The 26,501-nt window shown below is 48.5% G+C and overlaps 1 long non-coding RNA gene across 1 annotated transcript in view; it reads left to right on the top strand.

Moving 5' to 3' along the window:
- Positions 1 to 905: 905 nt before the first annotated feature.
- LOC104668591 overlaps positions 906 to 26,501 on the top strand; it is a 51,222-nt gene continuing 25,626 nt past the window's right edge. The window contains exons 1-3 of the long non-coding RNA XR_748845.2: positions 906 to 1,401; positions 4,080 to 4,200; positions 17,933 to 18,017. This is a non-coding gene — a long non-coding RNA (uncharacterized LOC104668591). The remainder of the gene's footprint in view (positions 1,402 to 4,079; positions 4,201 to 17,932; positions 18,018 to 26,501) is intronic.

The raw sequence follows: 26,501 nt of genomic DNA, 5'->3' as shown, positions 1-26,501 counted from the left end.
CTGTCCTCACAGTGGCTGGTGTGGAGACCGACAGGCTGGGGCCTGGGGAAAGTTAAAGATTATGCAACTTTGAGCTAAATGTTCTGTAAGGACATTGATGACCACTACGAGCACTTTCACTTCTGAGGGGAAAAGAAGGGGAGGGCAGGAAAGAGGTGGGGAAGGGAATAACTAGGGTGCATGGCTAATTAGAGGGCATCTATCCCAGCCCCTACAGGCATGATCTTTGCAATCCAGGTTTGCACCAGGGAAGAGTCCTTGAACCCAGCCGGGCTCTCCAACAACGTGCCTGCTGCAGCTGCAGTGGAAGCTGATACTTGCACAGAAAGCTCAGACACAGAGTCCTTTGGGGTAGGGGTGTTGGAGAGAACAGTGGCTTGGTTCCCAGGGGAGCAGGCTGCCCCTCCCAGAGAAGCGCTGCAGGCTTCCTCCACCTGTATGCCCAATCTCTCTGCACCACGCCCCCATTACTTATCACTTCCCCCTCAGTGTGAAGTGGGAGTTTAATTTGGTGGTCCTTTGAATGCGGGTCTTCCAGGGGAGATGTTTGTGTGATCGCCTGGCCATGGACTGCTGTTCACAGAGACATTCTGTCCCAGGCCACAGGAGCACGTCAGAGACCCTCTGGGGCGTGGGCGAAGCGGTCAACAGCGGCTTCCTCCATCTTGCCCCGGACAGCTTGATGACAGAGCAGTCCGCCACTCACTCAGGAAGAGGCTGCCTCCAGGGGCAAAATTGTACGTGTCCCTCTCAGGGCTGCAGCTGTGACTTGGGAGGTGTCCTGTCTCTTTGGTGACCTCATGAGGGCTGTGTGAGTCCTGATAAATGGCATAGGATGAGGAGTCCCCTTAATGGGGGCCAGTACAGGTCTCCTGTCCATGGGGCTATTCCAGGCTGAAAATAGATTCTACCGCTGCAGAATGACTATGCTGACTATGCTGGCTCTACTGTGCTTTCTAAGTCACCAAAGGGCCTCACAAGCATGTGTGAGCAGAACTGGGAGGATGCCAGAAGAGGGATGAAATAAAAATTGTGTATGCATATCTTTCTTTTTGTGGAATTCAACCTGGAGCCATAGGAACGTGACTTACCACTCATGGGAAAGGCTTGCCCAGAACCAAGAAGGAGCTGCAGGGACGTTTCTCCCAAGTCATCCGTTCTCCCCGTTTCCACTTCATCCTTAGGACGGACCTTCAGGCCCCCAGGCTGCCTACTGACCTCCCTGGCATGGGTGGGAACCGGGAACTCATTGGTAAGCAGGAGGATTCAGGACTATCAACTGAACCCCACCTCCTCTGTGGCACGCACCGTGCTGTGACTTTGGGGTCATCATCTCTCATCACCTCTGCACAGGAAGATTATCTCCCCCACTTTGTAATGAGGAAACAGAGGCTCCAGGAGGTAAGTCACTGCCCAGGCCACACTACTCCTCAGAGGCAGAGCTGAGATCAGAACCCACTTCTGTCTGACCCCAAAACCTGTGCCAAACGCCTTGCTTGATGGCCTCTTGCAGGGAAGGGCAGTGTCCCATTGCAGCCAGGCCCTAGCCCAATACCAGGCTCTGCAGGCTCCACATCACTTTCCCAAGGCCCAAAGAGGGTACACCACAAAATGCTGAGGGTGTAGGAAGAAGATATCAGAAATTCTAGTTACGGTTTCCTCTTATCCTAGTAAAATACCAACTTTTATGTCTGCATTGTGATGCATTTATTAGCTCAGTAGCACATTTATAGAATTTATAAATCAATAAACCTTCACATTGTGGAATACATGCTCCAGTTTATTTTACTGATATTGGAAGTGAGCAAAAAGACCAGAGTCTCATGTTTAAGAGAGTGACCAGGGTCCACCCCAGGGCTCCTCGGGGGCCAGAAAGGACGGCTTGCCGAGGGCGGCCTCCATCTTCACTTGCAGCATTGTTGGTTCCCTGGGATCCTTCCAGGCCTGCTCGACTCTGATCTCAGTCCCCTGTGCATTTCTGTAGAAAGCTCGCTTTTTACTAGACCTGAGAGTGCAGGAAAGTCCTGTACCCTTGGGAGGCTGGCTGTGTTCTCTGCTGCTGTTTACTCTCTATGGGGGCTCTCCAGTGGTCCAGTGGGCATTACAGGAGCACAGAGAGAACAGGGGGAATGGAGAAGAGGGAGTGAAGGGCACACACACTTAGACCCCACCGGACACCTACAGAAGGCCTGAGGGGACAGCCCTTTCTGAAGTGATGCCTTCCTCTGTTGGGAAGCCAGGAGCCTCCCCTGGTGGGATCCATGAAGCCTTGGGGGTGGGGCAGGGTATGGAGACGGGCACAGAGCCCCTTCTGTTTCCTTCTCAGGCCAGAATCATAACTGTCCATGCATTCCTTAAAAGCAGAGAGGGACCCTCTCCTTCCCCGTCCATCAACAGTCTTCAGTGTCTAATTACATGCATGGAGCTTCAGTTCCCTTCTCTGTAAAATGGGGCTAATACTAATAAGACCTCTTTAGGGCGGTGTGGGAAGTCAGTGAAACTCCAACATCTCCAAAACCACCCAGCAGATCATAGGATCTTGACGTAAGCACCGTGTTTGGCATACAGTAGGCGCTCATCAGTGCTGGTTCCTTTCACTCTCTGCCACTTGCTGGCTATGTGTGACTTAACGTCCCAATGCCTCAGTTTCCTCATTTTGAAATGAAAGATAATGGCTATCCTCAACTTCAGACGAGATCAGGCACGTTCAGGGTGGTATGGCCATAGGCCCCAACTTCAAAACAACAGGCACATCCACTCAGTTCAGGTAGCACCCGCCAACTGACGAGATCAGGCACGTTCAGGGTGGTATGGCCATAGGCCCCAACTTCAAAACAACAGGCACATCCACTCAATTCAGGTAGCACCCACCAACTGGGCCATGGGCTTCAGAGGCAGGAAGAGCGTGGTGTGAGCCCACGGCTGCGGCTCCTGTTGCTCGCTCTCTGCATATCCTTGTGCAGTCATCTGGGGTCACGTGCTGGCCTTTTTGAGTCTCAATTTTCTTATTTGTAAGCTGGGGATAGTCATATCTCATTAGATTTTTAGGAGGACTAAATGGGACAATAAATACAAAATGCTCAGCACCAAACTTAGTCTATGATCAGTGCTCAACAAATATTAGTCGCTGGTAATAGCAGAACCACCTGCATTATGACACTGTCATTTCCAGGCCCTCATGAGGATTCTCATTTACTAGCCATACCAGCCCTGCAAAACGGACACTATTGCTTCCATTATACAGATGAGGAAACTGAGGCTCAGAGAAGCTAAGTAACTTCTTCAAAGTTACCCAGGCTGGGCACAGTCACTCATGCCTGTAATCCCAGCACTTTGGGAGGCCAAGGGGGACAGATTACTTGAGGGGAGGAGTTTGAGAACAGTCTAGCCAACATAACAAAACCCCATCTCTACCAAAAATATAAAACTTAGCCAGGCATGGTGGCACCTGCCTGTAGTCCCAGCTACTCAGGAGGCTGAGGCAGGAGAATTGCTTGAACCAGGGAGGCAGGGGTTGAACATGCCACAGCACTCCAGCCTGGGCAATAGAGCAAGACTCTGTCTCAAAAATAAATAAATAAATAAATAAATAAATAAATAAATAAATAAATAATAAAAATGTTGCCCAGTTGCCCAGTGACAGAGCCAAGTCTTGCTTTCCAAGCCCGGGCTCGCTCTCCTACACTAACTACCTGGCTCCATGCTGCCCAGTCCTGGGCTGGCTGCAGGAGGCTGCTGCATTACCCACCTCAAACCACACAAGCACTGGCAGTAACAAGAGGCTGTAGAGAACCTAGAGTTCTCCAGTGGGTGTGGTTCTCTGGCTGCCATGGGCTGCCAGTGATCCCTTAGATTGCAGACTCCACAGTTCTTCCTTGCCACCTCCAGAAGTGAGGCTGCAGTGCCATGAGCCAGGCAGCAGGAAGGGAGGAAGTCTCGCTTCTTGCCAGACATATTGTTTAACTGCAACAGTCAGTTCTCCAAAAACTCTGCCGGAAGCCCACCCCAGAAACTCAAGGGAGGAAACTGACTGCCTTCTTGGGGTTTTCTTAACTGTGCTTTGTTTTTCCGCTCTGCAGGAAAGATGCAACCTGGGCCAGACGTCCCTGGAGGCTGTGCCTGACCCCAGACAGCTCAGACAAACCTGAGCAGCCATTAGCAGCTGTGTGGGCTCCTTTGCACTGTGGGGCTGCTCCTGGGGTGAAAGATGTCTTCGTGTGTGTATGGGGTTCGGGGGCTGAGCTGGCTGACTTGCAAAGGACACACCGTTGCCCAGCCCTGGGCAGCATCCAGCCTGCTTAGGTGGCCTTCTGTGGGCTTGGCCACAGATACTGAGGCCTTTCTCTGTTTCACTTCCTTGTGCCAGCTTGGCTGTGTGTGAACCAAGGAATCACAAGCACACACCTCTCTGAGTTCACACTTGTATAAAGTTGGACTGAAGATCTTGGTGAATCAAAGTTCAAGAAGGGTGACTTGGCCAGACATGGTGGCTCACTCCTGTAATCCCAACACTTTGGGAGGCTGAGAGGGAGGAGACCACTTGAACCCAGGAGTTCAAGACCAGCTTGGGCAACACAGAAAGACCCTGTCTCAAAAAAAAAATTTAAAAATTAGCTAGATGTGGTTAGGTGTGCCTGTATTCCCAGCTACTCTGGAGGCTGAGGTGGGAGGATTGCTTGAGCCTGGGAGGTTGAGACTGTAGTGAGCTGTGATCATGCCATTGCACTCCAGCTTGGGTGACAGAGCAGGACCCCATCTCTTAAATTTAAAAACAGGAAGAGAAAGGATAAGGAGGAGGAGAAGAAGAAGAAGAGGAAGAGGAAGAGGAGGAGGAGAAGAAGAAGAAGAGGAAGAGGAGGAGGAGGAGGAGGAGGAGAAGAAGAAAAGAAGAAGAAGAAGAAGAAGAAGAAGAGGAGGAGGAGGAATGAGGAGGAGGAGGAGGAATGAAGAGGAGAAGGAAGGAGGAGGAGGAAGGAGGAGGAGGAAGGAGGAGGAGGAAGGAGAAGGAGGAGGAATGAGGAGGAGGAGGGGTAATGAGGAGGAGGAGGAGGAAGGAGGAGAATGGAGGAGATGGAGAAGGGAGGAGATGGAGAAGGGAGGAGATGGAGAAGGGAGGAGATGGAGAAGGGAGGAGATGGAGAAGGAAGGAGATGGAGAGGGAGGGCACCTCAGAAGCCCTCAATAAAAACAGGGAGGAAGGTAACGAAAACATCAAAGCTGCTGAGTCTGGTGCCAGGAGCAGGGGCCTTAAAAGCTGCGTGACTTTGTCATTTGAGTTAACCTCTCCGATCCTCAACTTCTTCTTTGTGACGTGGGAATAAGATTTTTTTGTGAGTTTGTTCTGAGACTCATAAGTAACGTACGTAAAGTTGTTGGCTCCTGATCTCTTTTATCATCTGTGGTTAAGCTTAGAAGTGGGCACAGGTGCTGGCAGCTGTGGAATGATGGGGAGGTTGCAGGGTGGGTCCCCTGGTCACAGAGAGCTCCTCACTGCCAGGACTCAGGCGCCCCCTCACTGGAAAGGCCTCACTGCCAGGGTTCGGAGCTCCCTTACTGGAGAGAGACTTCCTGAGTGTTGCAAGCTACATGGACAGACCATGTGAGATCAAGCGTCCAGACCCCTGGGCCGAGTAAATCTTGGGCCAAGATTGTGTGGCTTTAGGGGACATTATGGAGCCTCTCTGGGCCTCAGCTCCTCCTCTGTAGACTGGGGACTGTGGTGGTGATAATGGTACCTATGCATACAGAGATTGACAAGTACTGATGAAACAGAGCTAGGGATGTCTGTCTCATGTCAAAGGGCTTTCAAACAGCTCTTATTTTTAATAAAAATCATTATATCAGTATACATTAATATGTAATTATGTTAATATATAATTATATATTAATTATTAAAATATAATAATAATTATTAGCTAGCCCTGGGAGAAGGTTATCATGAATTTTTTTTGGAGGGAGGTCAGATGACATCTTGTCAAGGTAACAGAGTGCAAGAGAAAAGCCTGCCTCGGTTGGGGGTGGTCAGGGCCTGGGCACCCCAGGGAGACACAGGGGCGCCTGGGGGAGGACTGAGACCCCTTCTCTTGCTCAATCAACTTTTTCAAGTCAACAATGACATGTGTGCCAGGCTCTAGCCCTTGATCACAGCTTCCCCTGAGAGGGGCATCTGTGGGATGTCTTGCAAGGCCAGGGAGATCTGGAAATACATCCCTTCCATAGGCTGCATCGCATCATCAAAAGGAGACCTCGGGGGCCCACCTGCCCCACCTGCCTGCCCCTGTCTCCAGCCCAGAGAACTGAGCTGAGCCACCTGTCTGTGCTACCAAAAAGACACCCTGTCTATCCCAGCTTGATTTCCACACAGTAAGTTACCTGAGGGGCATGTGCTGGCCAGAGGCCAAGTGGGCTCATCTATCTGCCCGGGGCAGCATTTTAGAAGAGGGACTGGAAATAGTGTCCAGGTTTAATGAAGTTTTGGAAGAGGGGAGGGGGTGGAGAACAGAGGAGGAGGGGGCCAGGGAGCGGGAGAGAGGAGTCACCCGAGGCTTCTCCTCTCTGGCGTTTAATGGGAAAATGAGATATTTCCCAGGCAATTGCTTTTAAGTGACTATTGAAATTAATGCCTCGTTCCAGCAGCACATCTTTGTTAGAACATTAGCCTCTCAGAGGGAGCAAGAAAATGAGAAGGGAAGAAAAAAAAAAAAAAACCTACCTGAAATGAGCCCAGCAGAGAAGGCTGAGGGCAGAGCGCGTGGGGCCACGGAGTGCTTGGGGGTGAAGTGACTCTGGGATCGTGCAAGGGGCCTAAGCGCTGAGGAGCCTTGGTGGCCTGGGGAGACTGTTCCCCCTGAGGGCCGCCCTCCTCTGCCACCTGGGGCCGGGGTATGGTTGCTGAGTGACAGGACGACTTGGGGTCCACTGGATGGGCCCTGGTGAAGTGCCTGCCCGGCCTGTGGGCTCCCTGGCCTTCTGAGGTGGCGGGGAGGCTCTGGGCCCGCATGCGGTCTCTCACAGGCTTTGGGGCCGCATTCCCAGTTTCTCAGTTTCCCCGACACTGGAGGTTCACTGAGATGTTAGGGACCCCTGTAGTGATAATAACCACTGAGACTTATGAGCGCTCCCTACCTGGGAGGCACCGTCCCGGTAGGAGCAGCCTGGGTTCCTACTGGGGAGAACCCCTTGAGCCAGCGTGAAGGCTGTGAACTTCCCAGGTCTTACGGGTGGGGATTTCTCAGAGCCGAGACATGCCTTGCTTCCCTGGAGGCCTGAAAAGGCTCCTGTTTGTTCTTTGATTTGGGTGGGGGCGGGGGTTGCTTCCCCCCCCCTTATTTTTGCTTTGTTTCTGTGCATGTATAGAATTGAGCCAAATGGAATAGACGCTTTAAACTCTGAATGCATTTTGCCATTGCTTTTAAAAAAGCTTGTTCTCATTTAAATTCACAGCATCAGTGAATGAGTGTTTATCTTACGATATCCTCACCAGCTTTATATATTATGCTTTTCAATTTTGTGCCAATTTTAGAGTGGGAAAATGGTTGTGAATGTGAACTTATAAAAGAAATAATTGTTGGCTGTTGTGAAAAATAAATATTTGTGTTTGTTTGCTAAAAAGTAGAGTTGGATCCCTAAGAATACCCAATATTGTCAAACAACAGCAGGCAGCCAAGTGCAGTGGCTCACACCTGTAATCCTAGCCTTTGGGAGGCTGAGGCAGTGGATCACTTGAGGTCAGGAGTTCGAGATCAGCCTGGCCAACATGATGAAACTCTGTCTCTACTAAAATACAAAAATTAGCCAGGGTTAGTTGTGGGCACCTGTGATCCCAGCTACTCAGGAGACTGAGGCAGGAGAATCACTTGAACCCAGGAGGCAGAGGTTGCAGTGAGCTGCGATCACGCCATTGTATTCCAGCCTGGACAACAGAACAAGGCTCTGTCTCAAAACAAAACAAAACAAAACAACAAAAAACAACAGCAGCCACCTGCTCCTTGAGCAGCCTTGAATGTCTATTCTCCTGTGAGCTCTGGTAAGGAAAATCCTCTTGGGATTTGCTGCCGTCCTCCCCTCCAGGGCTGGCACACAGGATGAGTACTCCAGGCTGGATTTAATAGAGATGCAATCGGATACCTGCGACATGGACTCCAGCCGGAGGCTAGCACGCTCTGTCCTGCCTTGGAAACTCTAGAGCTAGAGTTTGGGCGTGAAATCAGCACAGCTGATACAATTGTCAGGGGGAGGGGAGTTGGTTGGCTGTGATTCTGAGCCACTGGGGCCACTTGGGAAGGTTGCCTTTGCTATGCTGCAGTAGGAACTTCTTGGACACGTAGTACCCAAAGTCTGGATATTCCCTTGCTAGGCTGCATGCATCCAGGATGAGCTAAACCCTGGTCCCACTTGCTCTGACCATAGCCCTCTCCGGAGCCTTTTCCAAGCCTCAGTGCTACTGGGTGAAATTGACAGAGACCCTTTTAGGCTTGAGGAAAAGGACAGTCGCTGGATAACCAGAGCTGTGGAAAATAGGGACAAGGCTTGACCAGGTGAAGCCATCGACTCGGGAGAAGGTAAGAGAAGGTTGGGTCAGGTGGGGCTCCAGAGGGGCTTCTTGCCCCCAGAGGGGCCTTGGACTACAAGGTCCCGAAGCTCCCCTGATTCCAGGATTCTGCAAAAGAGTGAACCAAGAACAACCTAGAGCACTGGTCTCTGAATCAAAAAACAGACAGCACCTCAGGCACAGAGTCGGGCATGGAGGGAACAGGCTGTTATGTACCTGTGTGACCCCAGGCATGTCACTGGGCCTAACTTCTTCACCTAGAAAATGATGGCTAGGGCAAACTCTGAGGAATGATTTTATTTTGGGCTTTGTGCATGCAGCCAGGTCTATGTGAGCCATAAAGATAACTCCTCCCTCTCTGCATCTTCCAAACCTACCAAAGAAGAACCGAGGCTGACAGAATAGAAACGGGGACGCTGAGGAGGTGGGACTGGAGGCGTCCTTGTTCCTTTCTTGGTATGGCCTGAGCTCCCTCTGCCTCCAGACAGGCCACTCCTTGGGCTTCCATTTGCACATCTTATCCCTTTGATGGTAGAACATGCCCTACCTGCTCGCAGGTTTGACGAGAAGCAAACATTTGGTTCCATTTATTGGGTTAGCTCAGGGCCACTGCTTCCTAGGTATGATTTCACTTAGTCCTTCACACAAACCGTGAGGTTGACATCATGTTCACCCCCATAACACAGATGAGAAAACCAAGGGTTAGAGGACAGGCAGTGAAGGGCAGGCAAAGCCAGGGCTCAGATCTATTCTGGCTTCAGAGCCTCGACTCTCTCACAAATAGAGTATTTTCTTCTAAAAGTCATAGCACTGTCTTTGGGGTGGGGTGGGGCATGGATTTTCTTGTTGAAAAAGATCTAGAGCTCTCATATGGAAATAGGTCCACAGAGGCAAGGAGCCTGGCCAGGAGTTGCAACACTGATGGATGGACACTTTTGGAAGGTGCTGGGAATGGGCATGCTGTCAGAGTCACGGGCCACTGCTCTCACCTGTACGTGATATTGAGTACTGGTCCATGTACCCAGCCAGTTACCTCGCAAGTCCACAAGAGTGGGCACATGCCTGGAGAATGAGGATGAGGCGGGGAGGGCGAGGAGGGAAAATGGGGGCATAATGCAGGGTCCTACCTGGGGGATTGGATATTGATTGGGAGCTCCCTGGGCAAGTGAGGCAGGTAAGACTAGGTGAGGGCAGGTGAGGACAGGTGAGAGCAGTTGAGACTAGGTGAGGGCAGGTGAGGGCAATTGAGGACAGATGAGACTGGGTGAGGGCAGGTGAGGTCAGGTGAGACTGAATGAGGGCAGGTGAGGCAGGTAAGACTAGGTGAGGGCAGGTGAGGACAAATGAGGCTAGGTGAGACTAGGTGACGCAGGTGAGGGCAGGTGAGGGCAGTTGAGACTAGGTGACGCAGGTGAGGGCAGTTGAGACTAGGTGACGCAGGTGAGGGCAGTTGAGACTAGGTGAGGCAGGTGAGGGCAATTGAGGACAGATGAGACTGGGTGAGGGCAGGTGAGGCAGGTGAGGTCAGGTGAGACTGAATGAGGGCAGGTGAGGCAGGTAAGGGCAGATGAAGTCAGATGAGGGCAGGTGAAGCCAGGTAAGGGCCTGGGCTTTACTGGGAGATGCAGAAAGGCAAGGACAACACTGAAGAGCAAATGGAGACTTGCTGAGCCTGAGGACATCCAATCACATGTGTTCCCCGGAGTCCCTTTGTTTTCTGCTCCAGCCTCATACGACGCCCTTCCCTGCACCCGACCTGCTTCCGCAGACGCAAAGTGCCATGTGCTTTAGGACTAGCCGGACACTGTGGCTGAAGAGAAACCTGTGCTCTGTCCTGAAGAGAATCTTCCCAGTGAAGGGACTAGAAAATTGAAGTTGAGGGGAGCAGGTACCTGGGCCCTGCTTGGGACTGATAGGAAGACAGGAGGAAACTACATGGGATGCCAGCTCCAGAAGAACATGAGCCAGCGTGTGACCCTGCTGTGACCACTCTGAGTACTGCAAGCATCCACAGAGGCTGCACGGTGGCTCCTTACAGATGTGACACCTACTGTCACCTTCTCAGTTGCTCCACGTGCCAAGCTTCCAGGAGAGATGACAGATTTTCTCAGGTTCCAGTGATACATTGAGCAAAGCAAGAAGGTGAGCTGAACGCCACTGCTGCTGTCAGAGATGCTGGGAGAAGCCAGCAATTTCTATCCCTCCCCTGGAAGGACCTTGGGCGTCCTGTACCCATGGTAGTCCGCCACCGACCAGCGCAGCTCTTCAAGACACTACTAGAAAAGTGCCCCCTCGCCTCCCTGCTACTGCTGCCCAGGTAAGGTGAGTTTCTGCTCTACTTTTCTGCAAGTGACCTTCTGCCAGCACCGAGGGTGTTCTGTCCTTTAGAATTCATCATCCTTGAAGGGTCCTTTCATAGATCTCTCCAGCCTTCCCTGTGGAAAGAGATCAGCAGACATTCTTGTAGTCCTCCATCCATGGCTTAGAGGGATTCCTTGGCGTCACAGAAACCTGAAATGTCATGTGTGTGTGGGGTTGTTGAACTAGGAAGCCTGAATTCCCTTCATACTTCTACTTACACAGCTGTGTGACCTTGGACAAGTCACTTAACTTCTCTGGACTTGTTTCCTCACTGATAAATGTACACCAACCAACCAGATGACCTGGAAGGTTCTAGCCAAATTGAAACTCTGCGACTCTTGCTGAGATCGTGCAGCAGTTTCTCTTCCCCAGGCCCAGGGAAGCAGAGAGTACAGGAATTTGTCACTGGAGGTTGGCTAAACATTGGGGCCTGGGGACTGGGGACCCTGGGCACAGTGACTCATGTTCTTCCCACCCTCACCTATGACATGCAAGTTTAGACACCACCTGTGAGGCTGTCCTTACTGATTTCCATGACAACAGCAGAGCACTGGGTACAGGACAAGCTTGCTACCCCTGGGTGTGGGGCTGAGCGGGCCTGGAAGAAACAAGGCTGCTGAACTGAGCTTGAGGCCAGCCGCTCATTTTACCAAGCTGAGCTGTAATCACATCCCCGGGTAGCACTGTGCCTTCCCCAGAATATGACTGAGCAGCATTATGTCTGCAGTGCTAAGCGAGTGTGGTCAATAGATGGAGAGCTGTGACCAGCTGGGCTGTGATGTGGAGCCTGCAATCAGGCTGCCTGGGGGAAATTCAGGAGGCCAGCCATGGTCTTTAACCAGGGCAGCCCCGAGAGTGTCTGCAGGGGCTGCATGCCCTGAGCAGATCCTCATAGATGCTGATCAGGGCAGCTTCTGGGCTCCACCTGGCACAGAAAAGCCAGAAAGCTCCAGGGGCTTCCCTTCTTTCCTGGCAGAGAAAGAGCAGGCGGATTCAGAGTCCGGTGAGGTTGTCTTGAGCTCTGCCAGGATCTAGGGAGAACCAGCACCACCAGCAAGTGAGTCCTGATAGATTGTCTCAGGCTCTAAGATGGAGGAGGGGGCATCAGAGCTACCCACTGGTGGCTGGCCAAGGACAGCCGCAGCCCAGGTGGTTACGTACAGAAGAAAGGCAGCCACTTATGAACACTAAAATCGCAGGGGAGGGCTTCTCCAGGAAATGCTGGGCAGTATGTGTGCCAGTGGAGGCTGGCTGGCTCCTCATCATCCTGGTGCCGACTCATCACTTCCCAGGGATGTGGCCCTTTGGGGAATGCCTCCCCATTTTCTCCTCAGTAAAATGGGCCTAGGTTACAGAGTGTGTGCGGGTGAACTGAGATGCTTCCCGTGAGCTCCCAGGATGGAGTAAATGCTCTCTTTATAAGGGACAGGGAACCTGCCTTAGAACTTTCTCCATGACTGAGTTAGAGGAGTAAGCAATCCTTCTCTCCAGCCCAGCGCTGTGTTCCTTTGAAGAATCCTTTGATCAGTTAGACATTGAGAAAGGGGTGTCTTGGAGATGTAGGAAAATGTAAAATGTTCCCTGTCCTCTGGTTCTCAATTTGAGTGTGTGGTCATGGAGCAATTAGAAATAACACTCCAAAATGCAGGATCCAATGTCATGCGTATACAAATTGTTCCCTAACACTGAACTCAAGTCCCTGTCCTTCCAGAATTAACAAACTAGTGAAAATAGTGGGAGGGACAATACCCAGTCCATCTGAACATAGGTACTACATTTCGCTCTGGACAGCAAATATGTTTCTAGAAAGTTCCACATGGCATGAGCATTTTGTAAATTGAATTACATGTTTTTTGAAAAATGCTTTTTGTTGATCTATAATGCACGTGCCCAAAGGTGTACCAGCTGAACATACCTGTGTAACCAGTTTAGATCAAGAGATAGAACATAAACTAAACTTCTACATTTCCTCCAGTCATTTATCCCCTCAGGATAATCACCATCATGGCTTCTAAGAACATAGATTAATTTTGCCAGGTTTTACTTTGTTTAAAAGGATTCATACAGTTTATACTCTTTTGTGTCTATCTTCTTTGGCTTAACTTGGTGTTTGCAAATTTCATTCATGTTGTTGTATGTAGTTGTAAATTTGTGTTCATTGCTGTAAAATATTCCATTGTGTGAATATATCACCATTTGTTGATATCCATCCTACTATTAATTAGCATTCATGTAACTACCAGTTTTATCCTATAACAAATAGTGCTGCTATGTATATCCTAGTACATGCGTTTCAGTGAATGTATATGTGCATTTCTGTTAGGCATATACCTAAGAGTGGAGTCTTTGAGTCAAGGTTATGTGCATACTCAGTTGTACAGAAATTGTCAAATCGGTTTCTACAGCAGTTGTAGCAATTCGGCAACTCGACAGCAGTGTGTAGGAGTTCCAATTGCTCCACATTCTTGACGACACTTACTATTTTCGGTTTTAACTATTATGATGGGGTCTATTGGTATTAGATTATGGCTTTAACTTGCATTTTCCTGATGAATAATGAAATGTAGCATATTCTATGTTTATTGGCTATTTAAAGGTTAGATCCTCTAACCTTGTAAAGAAAATGCTTATCTAAATATTTTGTGCATTTTCCTGTTTGGATATCAATCTTATTCTTGTTGATTTGTAAGAGTTCTAGGAGGATAATTCCTTTGAAATTGGGGAACTTTTTGTGGTATGAATAACATTTGGGCCTACATTTAGAAATCTAAATACTGGGTTTTCTTAGAAGCAGGTCACTGTATACACACTTACAAATTTCAACAGTGAGGTAAATCTAAGCATGGGGAAAATCAGCCTCAAATGTTCCTGAATACAAAGCTTCCTCTCCAAAGATGAGAAGACTACTACTTTTCCTCCAGTTTATTTCATGCTGGTGTGGCAAAGGGGGGTGGGAAAGGTCATTCCGTATGGTGTGTTGGAACAAGGAGGACAGTGAATTAAGTGACTGGTGGACAATGAGGAAAGAGATAAATGGTCAACCAAAAAAGGACTTACAGTTCCGCAATCGGGCTTGTTTCATATCAATGTGCTCACATCAATGTCCTCAACAAGCACTAGTGGGGTGAAATTTCATCTGACAGGGAATTTCTGATAGATAACAAATGAGTGGTGGGGGATTTACACGTTAGATGAGCAAGTATCTAGAGATTCATTGTTAGCTCATCTAAGAAAAATGCCTTTGTTTAATTTAGGGACAGTTGTAAAAGCCAAAACATGTAACAAAAGTATCTCTGGAAGCCACCCAAAAGAGTGTAGATGCACCACCAGGCATACTTTAAGACTCCTCTGTTATCCTAGGGGTGAGGCACAAGGACTAACCTCAAATCCTAAGTCCACATTTCAGACAGTGGCCCAGCCACCAGCTGTGTTCAGTCACCTACCCTGCCATATGCAGCTCTTTGGTGCTATTATCAAAGGAATTTCCCCTTTTAATTTCCATTTTATACAATGTAATATAGCAACATAAACATAATTATCCTCAGTGAAATTAAAATGAAACCAAGGAAAAGTTTCCTTGGCTTTCATTCATTCAATAAATTCAAGCACCTAATATATGCTAGGTATCATGCTAGAAGATAAATAAATAGCACAAGGTCTTCCCCGCAGGGAGCTCACAGTATTGTGGGGGAAATGAAAAAGTAAATAGTTAATTTCAAGATAATGTAGTGGCTGTGAGATGGAAGTTTTCAGGGAGTTAACAGGGATGGGGGACCTAACCAGTGACTGAGGAAGATAGGCAGGGGTGAGAAGTATTGGGAAAGGCTTCCAGAAAGAGTTAATGCCTTCAAGTCTATTTCTTCTTATCATCCGTGAAGGGGATATGTGGGAGAAAAGTCAGGAATTCACAAACCCCACCATGCATCTGAGGAGAAGGAAAAAAATTCCAATTTTCTGTTATTCCTAGGGTCCTCATGACTTCTATTAATGAACATTTTTTTTGCCTCCCATTTTGAACATGAATTCAATGAAAGTTAATTAAAATGATGTAAAATGTGACCTTGTGTGAATTAATTAATGTTAGTAAAAATGAGCCTTTTTCCCCTTTTTCCTTTCAATTACTCACATATGGAAACCCAAGAAAATATTTCCCATCCCTTGACTAAGCACTGTCAGGACTCATGGTTTTCAACATCTTTCTCCTGCTTACAACCATAAGAATAGGCAGATGGCCAATGAGGGGAGGAGGGTAAATGCAAGAATTTGTTATGCTGGAATTCAGCAGACTCTCTCTAACATGTGGGGTTTAAGATTAGTGGAATCATGAATAAGAGAAGTGGGAAAGAGGTAATTACATATCAGAGTGGTGGGTATAAGCTAAGAATCTACTTAGAAAGCTGACTGAGTCACTAAGAAAGGGGTTGTGGTAGTCAGAAACCCTTTCTCTGCTCTTCTCAAAGAACATAGAACAAACTACCAGTTGAGTCATTTGGAAAGCATTGGGCTGCAAGTAATAGAAACCCTAATTCATCACAATTGGAACAATTAGATGGTTTGTTATCTCACATAAGAAGAAGTCTGGGGGAATGGCCATTCCAGGGTTGATTCATTCACCAGCTTGCCAGTGTCTTAGATCCAGGTTATTTCTACTTTTCTACTCTGCCATCCCCAGTGTTTTGGCTTATCCTCATAGACTTCTTTCTTAATGGACCCAAGATGCTTTGGTTTCAGGAACAACACACAGAGCCCAAGTCCAAAGGCAGAAAAGCAAACATTCTTATCTTGTGGCTTTTGTTTCTTTTGTTTTGCTTTTTTGTTTTTATTGTTGTTTTTTTTGCAAGAAAAACCTTCCCAGAAGCCCCATCAGCAGATTTCACTTTCAGCTCCATTGGCCCAAATTGCATCTCATGCCTGAACCAATTGGTTGGCAGGGGAAATCACTCTGTCCTATCTGGCTTCAACCATGAACTCTCAGTGCTGGGTAAGAGGGCAGCCTAGCCTTCCCTAAAGGACTTGGTAACTTGCAATAAGATGAGCAAAATCAGAGTTCTACTAACAAGGAAATGGGGGGATGGCAGAGGGGATGGCAACTAACACATCCATATTAAACAAGAGCTCTCTGCTTTCTCTTCTTGAACTTGAGGGGCACAGCCTTGGGGATTTGGGGGATACCCCTTTGTTCATCTCATTTCTTCTCCTTGGTAGCAAGTAGTTGATAGAATCACACCAGAAAAATGAGCAAAATGTGACAAAGAAACAACTTTAATACAGTGAGGATACTGGAGAACAGACCAGATGTGAGCAGGCAGGGAAGTCTTTAGCAAAATTGTGGAGTGCCCAAAGCTTGGTTTCTGACATGTGGGGCCTTTCTCTTTTGTGTTCTTCCTCCTCACTCCATATCCTACCCAAGAAACCCGATATTTTAATATTCTCCTCTTTGCTCCATTAAAGCATCAAATATATTCACACAAGGTTTACATGACCAAGGAGCGCAGGATAGGGATTAAAAAATAGACTTTAAATACCAGCTCTGCCATCTGCTAGCTTTCTGACCATTTTGAGCCTCAAGTTCCTCACCAACAAAGTGAGAATAATGATACTACCCAGCAGGTTGTTACCACTGTGTTTATTAGTGCTCATCCTGTTAGAGCAAACTAACTGCTAACAGCTTTAAAATCATGATGGCTTAACACAAGTTTGTTTCTTACTAACACAGAGTCTAGTGTCAATGGTCCTGACTGGGTGGCTTTCTGGTGACCTGAGGACTCAAAGATACTGCCTTTGCATTTTTAAGTTGCCACTGTCTTCAACACAGGATCTTTAAGTTTTTGTTGGAAAGTTGTGGCTGCTTAACTTGGCTTGGAAGAATTTCATTGTTGAGAACTAGGACCCGAGATGCAGGGTGGGAGCTGGAATAAAAACCTTTGCTATGTGCCCAGGTAGAGATGTGATGAGCATCAAGCTAGTCTCTGCCACATTATTATTTTGGCTGTTGCTGTTATTGTAACTAATACCGTGTACTGAGACAGCTGTCATTTTTCAGATGTAACTATGGACCCTAACAGTTCATGGACGTTCATGGCCATCATTCCAGGAAGCCATTTCTGGGAGCTTATGTACCTTAAATCTCAGTTTGAGGTGTCTAGGGAAGAGAAAATAGACCGTTAAGGATGACAGGAGGGAAGTCTAGTAACTTCTCTCTTCTCCATGATACTTAGCATGGTGTTGGACACAGCAGGTGCTGACTCAGTGACTGTGGGACTTACTCATGGTGGATGCACTACTCTATTTCCTTGGGTCCCTTTCCCATTTTCATGCCCCTTGGCTCTGAGTTTGCTTTTACTCCCGGTATCCAGAACCCATGCTTCTTTGTGAGAGGGCTGCCCTCATGCTTCTGGAGTCTGCTTTTCCTGTGTACAGAGAGAGTGGGGGGTACCTAGAAACATGCATCCCTCTGAGATGGCCCTTGACCAATGGAGGGAGGGGCTCTCGGTCTCCAGTCCTCCTCTGTGGGAGAAGCCAGACACCCTGCAAGCATGGGACCTTGCTTGACATTGCACCTTTGCTTGGTTTCCTTCTCACTGTCTTGCGTCCTCACTTCCCTGCAGGGGACGCTGCCCAATACATCACTTTCTCACAAATCCTCATCTCTAGGATGCTTCTGGGGAAGCAGCCTGAGACAGGAGGTAAGCTGAAGAAGCAGAATTTTGAAGATTCTGGACCCTGTTTGAACGGAATAGCCAAGACGGGTCTTTGAGAACATCAGTATTTGCTTCCCACCTCAGTTTTCACATTCACAAATTAAAAGATCACACAGGCAGACTTTGGTATGATACGCAGTCCCTGAGCAGTGTGGGGACTCAAAGACATTTATGCCAGCTCATCAGCGTGCATCCAGTGCTTCAGAGGGTTCTGAGAGACTGGTTCAGCCCACTGCCAGCCAGGTCATCTCAAAACTGAAATAAAAGCAGTAGAGAGGATTATATTTATCAATTGAGTGAGACTTGCTTTTCTCAACAGGATATTTATGTTGTGAACTGGTAGAATCTGAACTGCATAACATAAATTTCCAGACATTCTTCTTAGATGATGCAGTCTGCCACAGGTGAGGTGTTTTCAGCTTTATGCTGACTATGTATTAATATGAAGGCATTCCTTACTCTTCTACCTTAATATACGATCTCTTTGGTTTTAATTAAGTCTGTCCTTGCTTCTGAACTTCTGATTTCCCCCAAAGGTTGGAGATAATGTTCAGGAATGACTTCAGAGCAGGTACATACAAGGTACAGCGTGGCATGTACAAGGCTGTACGTCAAGCCACTTGAGAGACTACCTTGGCATTGGGCACTATGGTGAACACCGTAAAGTGCCACCTAGATCCCCCTCAATAAGGACTTGTAGTCCCCATGGTGCAGAGTGCTGCTAGCACACAGAGGTTGCCTGGGCTGCAGAGAGCAGCCTTACTGATGTCACACCTATGCCCATGGGGCCCAAATCTAATAACTGATCAATGTGGACACATAAAGATCTGGCCATCTCAGACCACCTTAAAACAACTCTGAAGGGCCATTTGATCTCCCAAGCCCTGCCCCCGTGGGACTGACCAAGGCTGTCTTTGACCTTGGCTCAATTTCTGTTTCAGCATACTGCTTCCTCCTCCTTACACAGGTGTTGACCCCTTGATCGGCATTCTGCACAAAAAACTCCATCTTAGGGTCTGCTTTCCAGGGAACCCAACTTGTAATAGTCACACTTCCCTCCCTCACCAACCACACTCTCCCTGAAGACATCAGGGAAGAATAAATAGAGTGGTCCTTCAGTGCTGGATGCAGCTTGGCTTTTCTTTCAAGCCCTCTGGGTGTCTGATAAGGATAGGAAGAGGAGAAAGACTCAAGGGTGCAGTTTGAGGATTGTATGATGGCAGGGCTACCTCATTTTGATGCAGGGAGAGGGGTAAAGAAGCCTTTGCAGTCTCTGCAGGGGGCCATGCGTTGTAATTCCTGAGCATCTCTAACCCGGGCAGCTCTGAGTTCATTCCAGACATCATCCCAGAGGGCCCCCTCTCCTTCATCCTCACACTCAGATGCTGTAGAGGTCAGCAAGTGCTGCCGACTCTTCATTCAAACTGTATTTTGAATCCATCTACTCTTCTCCCTTTCCTCTGCCTCCACCCTGGCCAAAGCCACATCATCTCTTACCCAGCTAAAATGTGTCTTACCTCCTTGCAATTCGTTCTCCTCACTATAGCCAGAAAGATGTTTGAATACTGATATTTTTCACTCCCGGGAATTTCCCCATTTCTTTTCATAATTGTTAGCTCTTGATTTGTAATAATCTTCTCTCATTTGATATATAGATACCCGCCCACATCTCTCCAAGATACTAAGTATACAGATTTTAAGTTTCTGTTCTGATTAGACTATTAGCTCGGTTTCCTCAGTTATAAGTTTTTTCTTTTGTTGAGTTTGGTAATGCTCTTGTATGGAGTTTAGCATCTTCACATGGTTGATGTATTTAGATTGTATGTAAAGCTCTGTGCTTTCTGCTTGTTGTTGAAATGCAGCCTGGTTTCCTTCTGATCTCTTGGGGTGTGGGTGGGAGCTGATGCCTTGGCTTGCATTGTGGGGAAGGCGAGCACAGACCACCAGGCAGGAGCTCACTGTCCCACCTGCGTGTAGAGGCTGCCTATTCCTCCTCAGCTCCCACCCACACCCCAAGAGACCAGAAGGAAACCAGGCTGCATTTCAACAACAAGCAGAAGGCACAGAGCTTTACATACAATCTAAATACATCAACCATGTGAAGATGCTAAACTCCATACAAGAGCATCACCAAACTCAACAAAAGAAAAAACTTATAACTTATTCCTCCTCAGTGTCATCAGTCATCCAAAGCTTTGACCTGGTCCCGGCCCCAGATTTCACACTGATAGGTACTGCTGGATGCAGCAGCATCCCTTCCTGACCCGGAAGTCGTTCATAATAATGCAACCTAAAGGCCATCCCACATTTTTTTCCTTCATGACACTAATCACAATGAAGAGTTAGTAAATATTTACTCATCTGTGGTTGGATTTGCCTACTAAACCGAGGTCTATGAAGGCAGAGATCAAGTTTATTTGGGCCACCACCGTGTACCCAGTTCTCAACACTGCACTTGACACACCCTTATTTCAAGAAATCGTTATTGAATAATGTGTTGTTTAGGCTTCCATAACATCTTTCATTTAAAGAAAGCGTTCTTAGCTCAACACAGTCTGAAAACAACCACAAGAGAGGACACCTTATCAAATCAGGAGCAAAGGGCCTTGTGCTTCTGTGTAGGTTCTGTGGGGAAAGGTATCTGGTGGGGTGTGCTGCACAGGCCCCTTGTCCAGAGGGAGTTACAGTCCTGCGGCTGTTCTAGGCTGAGGGAGCCCGACTTCACCTTCCCGAGAGCAGGGAGCTCATTTTCCTCTGAACTCGCAGCCTCTGCCAGCAGAGAGAGGCGGAGCCTGCAGAAACTGCTGCAGGGCCATTATGGGGCATTGGAGGAGACGATTACATTAGTTGCTGGGTCCTGGGGGGCTCAACAGGCAGGAGGTGGAAGGAAGGAAGGAGGGAGGGAGGGCTTCAGCCTGCACCACTTTTGAGCTATTCTGGGGTGCCAGCACCCCCACCCTCCCATCAGTACCACTGCCATCTGCACCCACCTGCTCATTGCTCTTCACAGTGGTAGCCACTGCAGTTGGTAAGGGACCTTCCAGAAAAGAGAATGCTCCTGCCACTTGAGGAGGAGGGGGCTGTAGAGATCATAGCGTCTCTCTGCAGCTCATTTGATAGCTAAGGGAGCTGGCCCAACATCACACAGGCAGTAATAAGTGAGGCTAGGGCCAGGATGCAAAATTACTGATCCCCAGGGCACTGGGACTGCAACAAACTGCCCTCTCCTTCTCTCTCTTTTCCTCCTGTCTCATCCCCTTTCACCTTGTCTGCTCCATCTTGTTCCCAGCCTCTTAACACTTCAGCCCTGTGCCACCACTGCAAAGACACTGCCACACCACTGACACCCCAGGCTCCTGGGTCACCACCATGCATTTTGCCTACCCCTGCTTGGGGCTGAGGGGCTTGCTGGCCTCTGACCAAAGCTCTCTCTATGGTTTCAAGCAGAATCTGGGAGCTGCAGTATTAATACCAGGGAGGGCCTGCAGGAGCGCAGGATTCCCAAGCCTCTCCAGAAGCACTGGGGATTCATTGTACTCCCAGGCTCGCTCTTGTCCCAGGAGAACAACAGCCTGATTCCCAGATTCCAGACCCTATTCCCTGAGATGAGAACATTCCTGAAGCCCCTGGACTGTGCGTGGCTTTCATTTGACAATCTCGAACACAGACCTTTGACTTTATGCTCTCTGATCCCCTTCTGCCACAGCTCCTGCTGCTTGCCCACCTCCCCCAGACAAGACCATTCCCTTCTTTTGAGTCACTCTTACATCTGACATTACCCCGACTCTCGTACCCAGCACACTGTATTGCAATGACCTGCTTATTTCTCTGTTTCTTTCTTTTTTTTTTTTTTTTTGAGACGGAGTCTCGCTCTGTCGCCCAGGCTGGAGTGCAGTGGCCGGATCTCAGCTCACTGCAAGCTCCGCCTCCCGGGTCCACGCCATTCTCCTGCCTCAGCCTCCCGAGTAGCTGGGACTACAGGCGCCCGCCATCTCGCCCGGCTAATTTTTTGTATTTTTTTTTTTTTTTTTTAAGTGGAGACGGGGTTTCACTGTGTTAGCCAGGATGGTCTCGACCTCCTGACCTTGTGATCCGCCCGCCTCGGCCTCCCAAAGTGCTGGGATTACAGGCTTGAGCCACCGCGCCCGGCCATTTCTCTGTTTCTTAGTCCTTCCAGGGAGCACCTTCAGGGCAGAATCTGTCTCCAGCACCAAAGGAGCTGGCGCTGAGAAGGAGCCGGCACTGAGAAGGTCCTCAATCATTGTCGGTTACAGGGGATCTGGCCACCTGGGATCCAGCTCTGTGGTGCAAACGGGAAGAAGGGAGGTAGAGCCAGGTTTCCCATCACCAAACCTCCCAACCCCACCTCCCACCTCCCACCCTCAGTTGGAGCCTAAGGTGACAAGGGGCTGCTGCTCATACCTTGCTATGTTCTAACTAACTAGAGCCTGTCTCCCCAGGTGCATGTGTGGGAGGGAGAACAGCCTGAGTAAGGAGGCCCTCGGAGTGTTCCTGACCAGCCGGGGATCCTGGCGGGACGGACCCTCCACAGGAGCGTTTTTCTAGGGTGTGTTCTGTGGAACCCTGGACCTGTGATGTGCTCTGGGAATAAAAGGTTCAGAGCTTGGCTTTTGGGAAATGCCGCTTCCTACAAACCTCCCTGTCCCTGTTGTAGCTTCACAGTACACTCTGGTGTGTGAGGACTCTGAGCGACCCTGCGGCACGAAATGTGGATTGTAAAACAGTAAAAACAAAACATTAACAGCGGGGGGACATTCCTCTGCTGACCCCAAAGTTCAGCAGGTGCGGGAGAGGGAGGGGCGGGCTCTCCTGTCTGCACAGGGCTTGGGGAGTCACCTCCGCCTCGGGGCTCGCAGACAGGGCTTCTCGTGCCAACGCTGCCCCTCGGGGCGTCTTCTCCCACCCATCTGTGCTCAGGCATCCCTTCCCTCTCCTCTGGATTTTGTTTAGGCCTATTTGCAATTTCTTAAAAAAAAAAAAAAAAATCTAATAAATAGTTGGAACCTGAAAGAGAGCTGGCCAATGAAACGCCGCGTTGGGGCATGACCGCATCGGTGAGGCCGCCCATTGGCTGGCGTGCCCTGAGGCGATGACTGCGTTTCCCCGGCACCGCCCCGCGCAGGTGCCCACGCCTCCCAGGCTTTGGGGGAGTGCCCGGGAAGCGCGGGGGGTGGGGGGTGTCGCGTGCCCTTGGCCGGAGGCCTGGTCGCCCGCCGGCCCTGCCATCCTCGGCTTGGCCGTTGCTGCCCACGCGCCTGTAGCGGAGCGAGCCTGCCTCCAGGGCAGCCTCACTGCCTGGATCCTGGGCAGGAGACCTCCCAGGTAATAACCGTGATCACGGTGTTGATGCTCACTCTGGGGCAAGGGTGCTCACGTGTTCTTGTACTTGGACGGAGTAGCCCTTCTTTCAAAGTCAGCCCCGGTCCCCTTGCACTCTGCAGCCTTCTCTGTCGGCCCCTGCCCGCATTAATCTCCCGCATTTTAACTTCTAAAATGTTCGTTGTCAGCGCCCTTCATTTGGTATTTGTAGCAGATACCGTCTCCTGGTGCAGCGCCATGTCCATTCTACCATGATATAAAACCTCTTGATTTTTAGCTGGGTGCATGGCTTCTGGAATCAAGACTATGTTCCCAATTCCCTTGCAACTAGATGTGACTAAGTTCAGGCCAATGGGATGGTCATGTTCTACTTCCAGGAACTGTCCCTAAAATAAGGGAATGTTTCTTTTTAGGTCCCTTCCTCTCTCCAGCTGTCTGGAATGGAGCCACCATGTATGGGGCTCAAGCAGCCAGCTCTGACCCAGAGGTAACACATTATGTATTGTGGAGCCGCAGGATGGAGGAGCCTGGGTCTGATGGTTCTGTTAGTCAAGGCTAGCCAAAGAAGCAGGACCAACAGGAAATACATATGTTTACGTATGTATGTGTTATGTATATGCTATGTACACACACACACACACACACAGAGGGTGTGTGTGTGTTAAGAAAGTGGCTCATGTGATTGTGGGACTGGCGAGTTCAAAATCTGCAGACCCAGAAAAGAGCTGATGTTGCAGCTCAAGTCTGAAGGCAATTTGGGGGCAGAATTCCCACTTCTTCAGGGGACCTCAGTCTTTTCTCGTAAAGCCTTTTACTGATTGAATGAGAACCACCCACAGTATGAAGGGTCATCTGCTTTACTCAGAGTTTACTGATTAAAATGTTAATCACATACAAAAAAAGTCTTCACAGCAACATGTAGATTAGTGATTGAGCAAAATCTGGTTGCCATGGCTGTTATGGACTAAGTTTTGTCTTCCCCAAATTCACAAGTTGAAGTCTGAACCCCTGATAACTGAGAATATGACTGCATTTGGAGATAGGGTTGTAAAAGAGGAATTAAGTGGGCCGGGTGCGGTGGCTCACGCCTGTAATCCCAGCACTTTGGAAGGCTGAGGTGGGCAGATCACGAGGTCAAGAGATCGAGACCATCCTGGCCAACATGGTGAAACCCTGTCTCTACTAAAAGATACAAAAAATTAGCCGGGCGTGGTGGTGCGCGCCTGAAATCCCTTGGAGGCTGAGGCAGGAGAATCACTTGAACTGGGGAGGTAGAGGTTGCAGTGAGCTGAGATCGCTCCACTGTACTCCAGCCTGGCAACAGAGTGAGACTCCGTTTCAAAACAAAACAAAGCAAAAAAACAAAAGAATTAAATTAAAACGAGGCTTTTGAGGTGGGCCCAAATCCAAGCTGACTTGTGTCCCTATAAGAAAAGAAGATGAGTGCACACAGAGGGGCGCTGGGATGCATGTGCACAAAAGGACGACCATGTGGTGGAAGGGGAAGCAAGAAGGTGGCAAGCCCAGGAGAGAGGCCTTTGGAAACACCAGCCCTGCCAGCACCTTGATCTTGGATTTCCAGCTCCAGGACTGTGAGAAAATAAATTTCTGTTGTTTAAGCCACCAACAGTCTGTGATATTTTCTGTGGCAGCCATAGCAAATGAACACACATGACCTTGCCAAGTTGACATGTAAAATGAACCATCACAATGGTGCTTATTTAACAAGACTGCATGTACTTCGGAGGCAGGCACAATGCATTCATCTCTGAAAATTATGTGTTTTTCATAAAATGCTAAAGATTTTCAGCTTTAAAACCATCAATGCTAGTGGGTAATTGAAGGTGGTAAGCAGGGAGTGCCAAGGTCAAATTTAGATTTTAGAAAAATCTCTGAAACCAGTGATGGGTAGAGGAGAGTGAGATTGCTATCAGAGAGACTGGTTAAGGGTTGATGAATAAAGACAGGTAGAAGATAGGCACAAAGGGACAGTGATGGTGGGAAGAGGAGAACTGAACAGCACATTGGCAGGAGGAATAAGGAAGAGGGAAAACCTAGGGAGAATCCCAAGTGTCTAGTCTGAGAGGCTTAGGGGGATGTTGATGTCACCAACCAAAGTAGAGAATGCAGGTGATTTCCCCTTTTGTGGTGGTGAGCCTGGTGCAGCATCAAACAATTCATTTGCTTTTAGGCATGTTGAGTTTTATCTGCCTTTGGGACATCTGCATAGTGATTCCAGCAGGCAGTTTGATATGCTAGCATGGAGCTCAAGTCTGGTTGGAATCCAGATTTCTATGCCTGTTTCCATTCAGCAATTACATTTCCGAGAGCAGTGAACCTTCCCACCACACTTGCGGGTCTCAGTCCCAAATCTTCCAAACATGCATGACTATTTGCTTTTGTTTTCCCTTTTGGTCATTGCTATCCAATAAGATCAATTTCAGAAAGGATGGAAGCACCATTGAGGACCCCCTGCTGCATGATAAAGACCCAATTGTAATTCATAACAAACGTGAATCATATTCTACTGTTCTGGCGGTCTAATTTTTTTTTTTTTTTAATTTAGAATCTTTGAATCTCTCCTCCAAAGACCTAAAACTAGCTTGAATGTTAGAAGGAGCTGTCTCTGGGCTGTATGGAGAAGTGTGGCTGCTATTTGAGAGCAGATTCTTGTGGAAAAAACATTTTTCCCCCAAGGAATTTTCTTGCATGAGTCTAAACCCATCCTGGCTCAGGGCCCTCCCAGTCTCCTGCACTGAGCAAGCAGGTAGGGAGAGAGCAAAGAGGGGTGGTCTGGAGTTTTAGGATCTGCATTTGAATCTCTCCTCTAGATTTGCGACCCTGGGCAAGTCTCCGCCAATCTCTCGTTCCTGAGCACCTGGTCTATGCCAGGTCCCAGAGCTTTCTGGGTTCTATATGGGCCTCAGCATCCACATTGGACAAAAAGCATAAATATTTCTGCCATGCACGGTTATTATGACAAATGCAATGAAATAATCAAGGTGGAAGGGCCTCTCACAGTGCCTACCTCAGAGTGGAAAGTCAATAAATACTAGGTCATTCTGTGCCTGAAAATCTCACCTCTAATTATTCTCTTTCCCTTCCCAATTATACAAAACAGCAGCAGCAGTAACAGCAACCGCAAAATGCACTCCAAGGTACTTCGAACCATTTCTTGCTGGGGTAATGTTTGCATCCTTGGTTAGTTAAAAACTTTGTGTTCCTCCCATGTCAGAAGCCCCTGGATCTTGTATGAAGCTGTACATTCCTTGATTAGTTTGTTTCTGTCCTTCTGTGGCTTGTTCCAAAGGGCTTTGCTGCTGCCTTCATCTGGGGAAATTCGCACACTAATGCAGTGGTATCTCATCCCAATCTATTAGGTGTGACAGCTACTGGCGAGAAATAGATTTGTGTTTAACTCTTTGTTGCCCAACAAGGACCTCTATAACCCAAGGGAAAACAGTCATCTGTCTATGAAGCTGTGATCTCCCCTACAAGCAAGAGAGTTCAATTGCCGGGAGGTCTTTGCTTTTTCTGGCTTCCAGAGA

Source organism: Rhinopithecus roxellana, chromosome 4, assembly GCF_007565055.1.
Source record: "Rhinopithecus roxellana isolate Shanxi Qingling chromosome 4, ASM756505v1, whole genome shotgun sequence".
In the NCBI taxonomy this organism is placed as follows: domain Eukaryota; kingdom Metazoa; phylum Chordata; class Mammalia; order Primates; family Cercopithecidae; genus Rhinopithecus; species Rhinopithecus roxellana.
Note: the sequence above shows the minus strand (reverse complement) of the source record. Positions and strands in the feature narration are given on the sequence as shown.